We start from the raw sequence: 7,660 nt of genomic DNA on the forward strand, positions 1-7,660 counted from the left end.
TGAGGAAGTCGAAGGGTGGGTCAGTAAATTTGCAGATGATACAAAGGTTGGTGGAGTTGTGGATACCGAGGAGGGCTATTGTCGTCTGCAAAGGGACTTGGATAGGTTGCAGTGCTGGGCTGAAAAGTGGCAGATGGAGTTTAACCCTGAAAAGTGTGAGGTCGTCCATTTTGGAAGGACAAACATGAATGCAAAATACTGGGTTAACGGTAGGGTTCTTGGGCATGTGGAGGAGCAGAGAGACCTTGGGGTCTATGTGCATAGATCATTGAAAGTTGCAACTCAAGTGGATAGGGCTGTGAAGAAGGCATATGGGGTGTTAGCGTTCATTAGCAGAGGGATTGAATTTAAGAGCCGTGAGGTGATGATGCAGCTGTACAGGACCTTGGTAAGGCCTCATTTGGAGTACTGTGTGCAGTTCTGGTCGCCTCATTTTAGGAAGGATGCGGAAGCCTTGGAGAGGGTGCAGAGGAGATTTACCAGGATGTTGCCTGGAATGGAGAATAAGTCTTACGAGGAAAGGCTGAACATTCTAGGCCTCTTCTCATTAGAAAGGAGAAGGATGAGGGGTGACATGATAGAGGTTTATAAGATGATCAGGGGAATAGATAGGGTAGACAGTCAGAAACTTTTTCCCCGGGTGGAGCAAAGCGTTACAAGGGGTCATAAATTTAAGGTGAAGGGTGGGAGATATAAGGGGGATGTCAGGGGAAGGTTCTTTACCCAGAGAGTGGTCGAGGCATGGAATGCCTTGCCCGGGGAAGTTGTTGAGTCAGAAACTTTAGGGACTTTCAAAAGGCTTTTGGATAGGTATATGGATAAAGGAGAATGATGGGGTATAGATTAAATTGTCCTTGACAGAGGACAAAGGATCGGCACAACATTGTGGGCCGAAGGGCCTGTTCTGTGCTGTATGTTCTATGTTCTATGTTCTATGTGTGTATGAGGGTTTCACAGTGGATCAGGATCCTGCCAGGTGTGTATGGGGTTTTCACAGTGGATCCAGATTCTGCCAGGTGTGTATCGGGTTTTCACAGTGGATCAGGATCCTGCCAGGTGTGTATGGGGGTTTCACAGTGGATCAGGATCCTGCCAGGTGTGTATGGGTTTTCAAAGTGCATCAGGATCCTGCCTCGTGTATATGGGGGTTTCACAGTTGATCAGGATCCGGCCAGGTATGTCTGGGGTTTTCACAGTGGATCACGATCCTGCCAGGTGTGTATGGGGTTTTCACAGTGCATCGGGATCTGCCAGGTGTGTATGGAGTTTCACAGTGTATCAGGATCCTGCCAGTTGTGTATGGGGTTTCACAGTGTTTCGGGATCCTGCCAGGTGTGTCTGGGGTTTCACAGTGTTTCGGGATCCTGCCAGGTGTGTATGGGGTTTTAACAGAGGATCAGGATCCTGCCAGATGTGTATGGGGTTTCACAGTGCATCAGGATCCTGCCAGGTGTGTATGGGGTTTCACAGTGTATCAGGATCCTGCCAGGTGTGTATGGGTTTTCGCAGTGCATCAGGACCTTGCCAGGTGTGTATGGGGATTCAAAGTGCATCAGGATCCTGCCAGGTGTGTATGGGGTTTCACAGTGTATCAGGACCTGCCAGATGTGTATGGGGGTTTCACAGTGGATCAGGATTCTGCCATGTATGTATGGGGTTTCACAGTGCATCAGGATCCTGCCAGGTGTGAATGGGGTTTTCACAGTGCATCAGGATCCTGCCAGGTGTGTCTGGGGTTTCACAGTGTTTCGGGATCCTCCCAGGTGTGTATGGGGTTTTAACAGAGGATCAGTATCCTGCCAGGTGTGTATGGGGTTTCACAGTGCATCAGGATCCTGCCAAGTGTGCATGGGGTTTCACAGTGTATCAGGATCCTGCCAGGTGTGTATGGGGGTTTCACAGTGTCTCAGGATCCTGCCAGGTGTGCATGGGGTTTCACAGTGCATCAGGATACTGCCAGGTGTGTATGGGGTTTCACAGTGGATCAGGATCCTGCCATGTGTGTATGGGGGTTTCACAGTGGATCAGGATCCTGCCAGGTGTGTATGGGGTTTCACAGTGTATCAGGATCCTGCCATGTGTGTATGGGGGTTTCGCAGTCTATCAGGATCCTGCCAGATGTGTTTGGGGGTTTCAAGGTTTATCAGGATCCTGCCAGGTGTGCATGCGGTTTCACAGTGTATCAGGATCCTGCCGGATGTGAATGGGGTTTTCACAGTGTGTCAGGATCCTGCCAGGTGTGTCTGGGGTTTTAACAGTGGATCCGGATCCTGCCAGGTGTGTATGGGGGTTTCACAGTGTATCAGGATCCTTCCAGATGTGTATGGGGTTTTCACAGCGTATCAGGATCCTGCCAGGTGTGTCTGGGGATATCACAGTGGATCAGGATCCTGCCATGTGTGTATGGGGTTTCACAGTGTATCAGGATCCTGCCAGGTGTGTATGGGGTTTCACAGTGCATCAGGATCCTGACAGGTGTGTATGGGGTTTCACACTGCATCAGGATCCTGCCAGGTGTGTATGGGGTTTTCACAGTGTATCAGGATACTTCCAGGTGTGTATGGGGTTTTCACTGTGCATCAGGATCCTGACAGGTGTGTATGGGGTTTCACAGTGCATCAGGATCCTGCCCGGTGTGCATGGGGTTTCACATTGTATCAGGATCCTGCCATGTGTGTATGAGGGTTTCACAGTGGATCAGGATCCTGCCAGGTGTGTATGGGGTTTTCACAGTGGATCCAGATTCTGCCAGGTGTGTATCGGGTTTTCACAGTGGATCAGGATCCTGCCAGGTGTGTATGGGGGTTTCACAGTGGATCAGGATCCTGCCAGGTGTGTATGGGTTTTCAAAGTGCATCAGGATCCTGCCTCGTGTATATGGTGTTTTCACAGTTGATCAGGATCCGGCCAGGTATGTCTGGGGTTTTCACAGTGGATCACGATCCTGCCAGGTGTGTATGGGGTTTTAACAGTGCATCGGGATCTGCCAGGTGTGTATGGAGTGTCACAGTGTATCAGGATCCTGCCAGTTGTGTATGGGGTTTCACAGTGTTTCGGGATCCTGCCAGGTGTGTCTGGGGTTTCACAGTGTTTCGGGATCCTGCCAGGTGTGTATGGGGTTTTAACAGAGGATCAGGATCCTGCCAGATGTGTATGGGGTTTCACAGTGCATCAGGATCCTGCCAGGTGTGTATGGGGTTTCACAGTGTATCAGGATCCTGCCAGGTGTGTATGGGGGTTTCACAGTGTCTCAGGATCCTGCCAGGAGTGCATGGGGTTTCAGAGTGCATCAGGATACTGCCAGGTGTTTATGGGGTTTCACAGTGTATCAGGACCTGCCAGGTGTGTATGGGGGTTTCACAGTGGATCAGGATTCTGCCATGTATGTATGGGGTTTCAAAGTGCATCAGGATCCTGCCAGGTGTGAATGGGGTTTTCACAGTGCATCAGGATCCTGCCAGGTGTGTATGGGGTTTCACAGTGTTTCGGGATCCTCCCAGGTGTGTATGGGGTTTTAACAGAGGATCAGTATCCTGCCAGGTGTGTATGGGGTTTCACAGTGCATCAGGATCCTGCCAAGTGTGCATGGGGTTTCACAGTGTATCAGGATCCTGCCAGGTGTGTATGGGGGTTTCACAGTGTCTCAGGATCCTGCCAGGTGTGCATGGGGTTTCACAGTGCATCAGGATACTGCCAGGTGTGTATGGGGTTTCACAGTGGATCAGGATCCTGCCATGTGTGTATGGGGGTTTCACAGTGGATCAGGATCCTGCCAGGTGTGTATGGGGTTTCACAGTGTATCAGGATCCTGCCATGTGTGTATGGGGGTTTCGCAGTCTATCAGGATCCTGCCAGATGTGTTTGGGGGTTTCAAGGTTTATCAGGATCCTGCCAGGTGTGCATGCGGTTTCACAGTGTATCAGGATCCTGCCGGATGTGAATGGGGTTTTCACAGTGTGTCAGGATCCTGCCAGGTGTGTCTGGGGTTTTAACAGTGGATCCGGATCCTGCCAGGTGTGTATGGGGGTTTCACAGTGTATCAGGATCCTTCCAGATGTGTATGGGGTTTTCACAGCGTATCAGGATCCTGCCAGGTGTGTCTGGGGATATCACAGTGGATCAGGATCCTGCCATGTGTGTATGGGGTTTCACAGTGTATCAGGATCCTGCCAGGTGTGTATGGGGTTTCACAGTGCATCAGGATCCTGACAGGTGTGTATGGGGTTTCACACTGCATCAGGATCCTGCCAGGTGTGTATGGGGTTTTCACAGTGTATCAGGATACTTCCAGGTGTGTATGGGGTTTTCACTGTGCATCAGGATCCTGACAGGTGTGTATGGGGTTTCACAGTGCATCAGGATCCTGCCCGGTGTGCATGGGGTTTCACATTGTATCAGGATCCTGCCATGTGTGTATGAGGGTTTCACAGTGGATCAGGATCCTGCCAGGTGTGTATGGGGTTTTCACAGTGGATCCAGATTCTGCCAGGTGTGTATCGGGTTTTCACAGTGGATCAGGATCCTGCCAGGTGTGTATGGGGGTTTCACAGTGGATCAGGATCCTGCCAGGTGTGTATGGGTTTTCAAATTGCATCAGGATCCTGCCTCGTGTATATGGGGGTTTCACAGTTGATCAGGATCCGGCCAGGTATGTCTGGGGTTTTCACAGTGGATCACGATCCTGCCAGGTGTGTATGGGGTTTTCACAGTGCATCGGGAGCTGCCAGGTGTGTATGGAGTTTCACAGTGTATCAGGATCCTGCCAGTTGTGTATGGGGTTTCACAGTGTTTCGGGATCCTGCCAGGTGTGTCTGGGGTTTCACAGTGTTTCGGGATCCTGCCAGGTGTGTATGGGGTTTTAACAGAGGATCAGGATCCTGCCAGATGTGTATGGGGTTTCACAGTGCATCAGGATCCTGCCAGGTGTGTATGGGGTTTCACAGTGTATCAGGATCCTGCCAGGTGTGTATGGGGGTTTCACAGTGTCTCAGGATCCTGCCAGGTGTGCATGGGGTTTCACAGTGCATCAGGATACTGCCAGGTGTGTATGGGGTTTCACAGTGGATCAGGATCCTGCCATGTGTGTATGGGGGTTTCACAGTGGATCAGGATCCTGCCAGGTGTGTATGGGGTTTCACAGTGTATCAGGATCCTGCCAGGTCTGTACGGGGTTTCACAGAGGATCAGGTTCCTTCCAGGTGTGTACGGGGTTTTCACAATGTATCAGGATCCTGCCAGATGTGTATGGGGTTTCACAGAGGATCAGGATTCTGCTAGGTGTGTACGGGGTTTTCACAATATATCAGGATCCTGCCAGATGTGTATGGGTGTTTCACCGTTTATCAGGATCGTGCCAGGTGTGTATGGGGGTTTCACAGTGGATCAGTATCCTGCCAGGTGTGTATGGGGTTTCACAGTGCATCAGGATCCTGCCAGGTTTTTATGGGGTTTCACAGTGTATCAGGATCCTGCCAGGTGTGTATGGGAGTTTCACAGTTGATCAGGATCCTGACAGGTGTGTATGGTGTTTCACAGTGTAACAGGATCCAGCCACGTGTGTATGGGATTTTCACAGTGGATCAGGATCCTGCCAGTTGTGTATGGCGTTTCACAGTGTTTCAGGATCCTGCCAGGTGTGTATGGGGTTTTCACAGAGTATCAGGATCTGCCAGATGTGTATGGAGTTTCACAGTGGATCAGGATCCTGCCAGGTTTGTATGGGGTTTTCACAGAGCACCAGGATCCTGCCAGATGTGTCTGGGGTATCACATGTGTATCAGGATCGTTCCAGGTGTGTATGGGCGTTTCACAGTGGATCAGGATCCTGCCAGGTGTGTATGGGGTTTCACAGTGTATCAGGATCCTGCCGGATGTGAATGGGGTTTTCACAGTCTACAGGATCCTGCCAGCTGTGTATGGGGTATCACAGTGTATCGGGATCCTGCCAGGTGTGTATGGGGTTTCACAGTGGATCAGGATCCTTCCATGTGTGTATGGGGGTTTCACAGTGTTTCGGGATCCTGCCAGGTGTGTCTGGGGTTTCACAGTGTTTCGGGATCCTGCCAGGTGTGTATGGGGTTTTAACAGAGGATCAGGATCCTGCCAGATGTGTATGGGGTTTCACAGTGCATCAGGATCCTGCCAGGTGTGTATGGGGTTTCACAGTGTATCAGGATCCTGCCAGGTGTGTATGGGGGTTTCACAGTGTCTCAGGATCCTGCCAGGTGTGCATGGGGTTTCACAGTGCATCAGGATACTGCCAGGTGTTTATGGGGTTTCACAGTGGATCAGGATCCTGCCATGTGTGTATGGGGGTTTCACAGTGGATCAGGATCCTGCCAGGTGTGTATGGGGTTTCACAGTGTATCAGGATCCTGCCAGGTCTGTACGGGGTTTCACAGAGGATCAGGTTCCTTCCAGGTGTGTACGGGGTTTTCACAATGTATCAGGATCCTGCCAGATGTGTATGGGGTTTCACAGAGGATCAGGATCCTGCCAGGTGTGTACGGGGTTTTCACAATATATCAGGATCCTGCCAGATGTGTATGGGTGTTTCACCGTTTATCAGGATCGTGCCAGGTGTGTATGGGGGTTTCACAGTGGATCAGTATCCTGCCAGGTGTGTATGGGGTTTCACAGTGCATCAGGATCCTGCCAGGTGTTTATGGGGTTTCACAGTGTATCAGGATCCTGCCAGGTGTGTATGGGAGTTTCACAGTTGATCAGGATCCTGACAGGTGTGTATTGTGTTTCACAGTGTAACAGGATCCAGCCACGTGTGTATGGGAGTTTCACAGTGGATCAGGATCCTGCCAGTTGTGTATGGCGTTTCACAGTGTTTCAGGATCCTGCCAGGTGTGTATGGGGTTTTCACAGAGTATCAGGATCTGCCAGATGTGTATGGAGTTTCACAGTGGATCAGGATCCTGCCAGGTTTGTATGGGGTTTTCACAGAGCACCAGGATCCTGCCAGATGTGTCTGGGGTATCACATGTGTATCAGGATCGTTCCAGGTGTGTATGGGCGTTTCACAGTGGATCAGGATCCTGCCAGGTGTGTATGGGGTTTCACAGTGTATCAGGATCCTGCCGGATGTGAATGGGGTTTTCACAGTCTACAGGATCCTGCCAGCTGTGTATGGGGTATCACAGTGTATCGGGATCCTGCCAGGTGTGTATGGGGGTTTCACAGTGGATCAGGATCCTGCCAGGTGTGTATGGGGTATCACAGTTTATAAGGATCCTTCCAGGTGTGTATTGGGTTTTCACAGTGTGTCAGGATCCTGCCAGGTGTGTATGGGTTTTCGCAGTGCATCAGGATCTTGCCAGGTGTGTATGGGGATTCAAAGTGCATCAGGATCCTGCCAGGTGTGTATGGGGTTTCACAGTGTATCAGGACCTGCCAGGTGTGTATGGGGGTTTCACAGTGGATCAGGATTCTGCCAGGTATGTATGGGTTTTCACAGTGCATCAGGATCCTGCCAGGTGTGTATGGGGTTTTCACAGTGCATCAGGATCCTGCCAGGTGTGTCTGGGGTTTCACAGTGTTTCGGGATCCTCCCAGGTGTGTATGGGGTTTTAACAGAGGATCAGTATCCTGCCAGGTGTGTATGGGGTTTCACAGTGCATCAGGATCCTGCCAAGTGTGCATGGGGTTTCAC

The sequence above is a fragment of the Heterodontus francisci genome, unplaced genomic scaffold, assembly GCF_036365525.1.
Source record: "Heterodontus francisci isolate sHetFra1 unplaced genomic scaffold, sHetFra1.hap1 HAP1_SCAFFOLD_63, whole genome shotgun sequence".
Classification (NCBI taxonomy): domain Eukaryota; kingdom Metazoa; phylum Chordata; class Chondrichthyes; order Heterodontiformes; family Heterodontidae; genus Heterodontus; species Heterodontus francisci.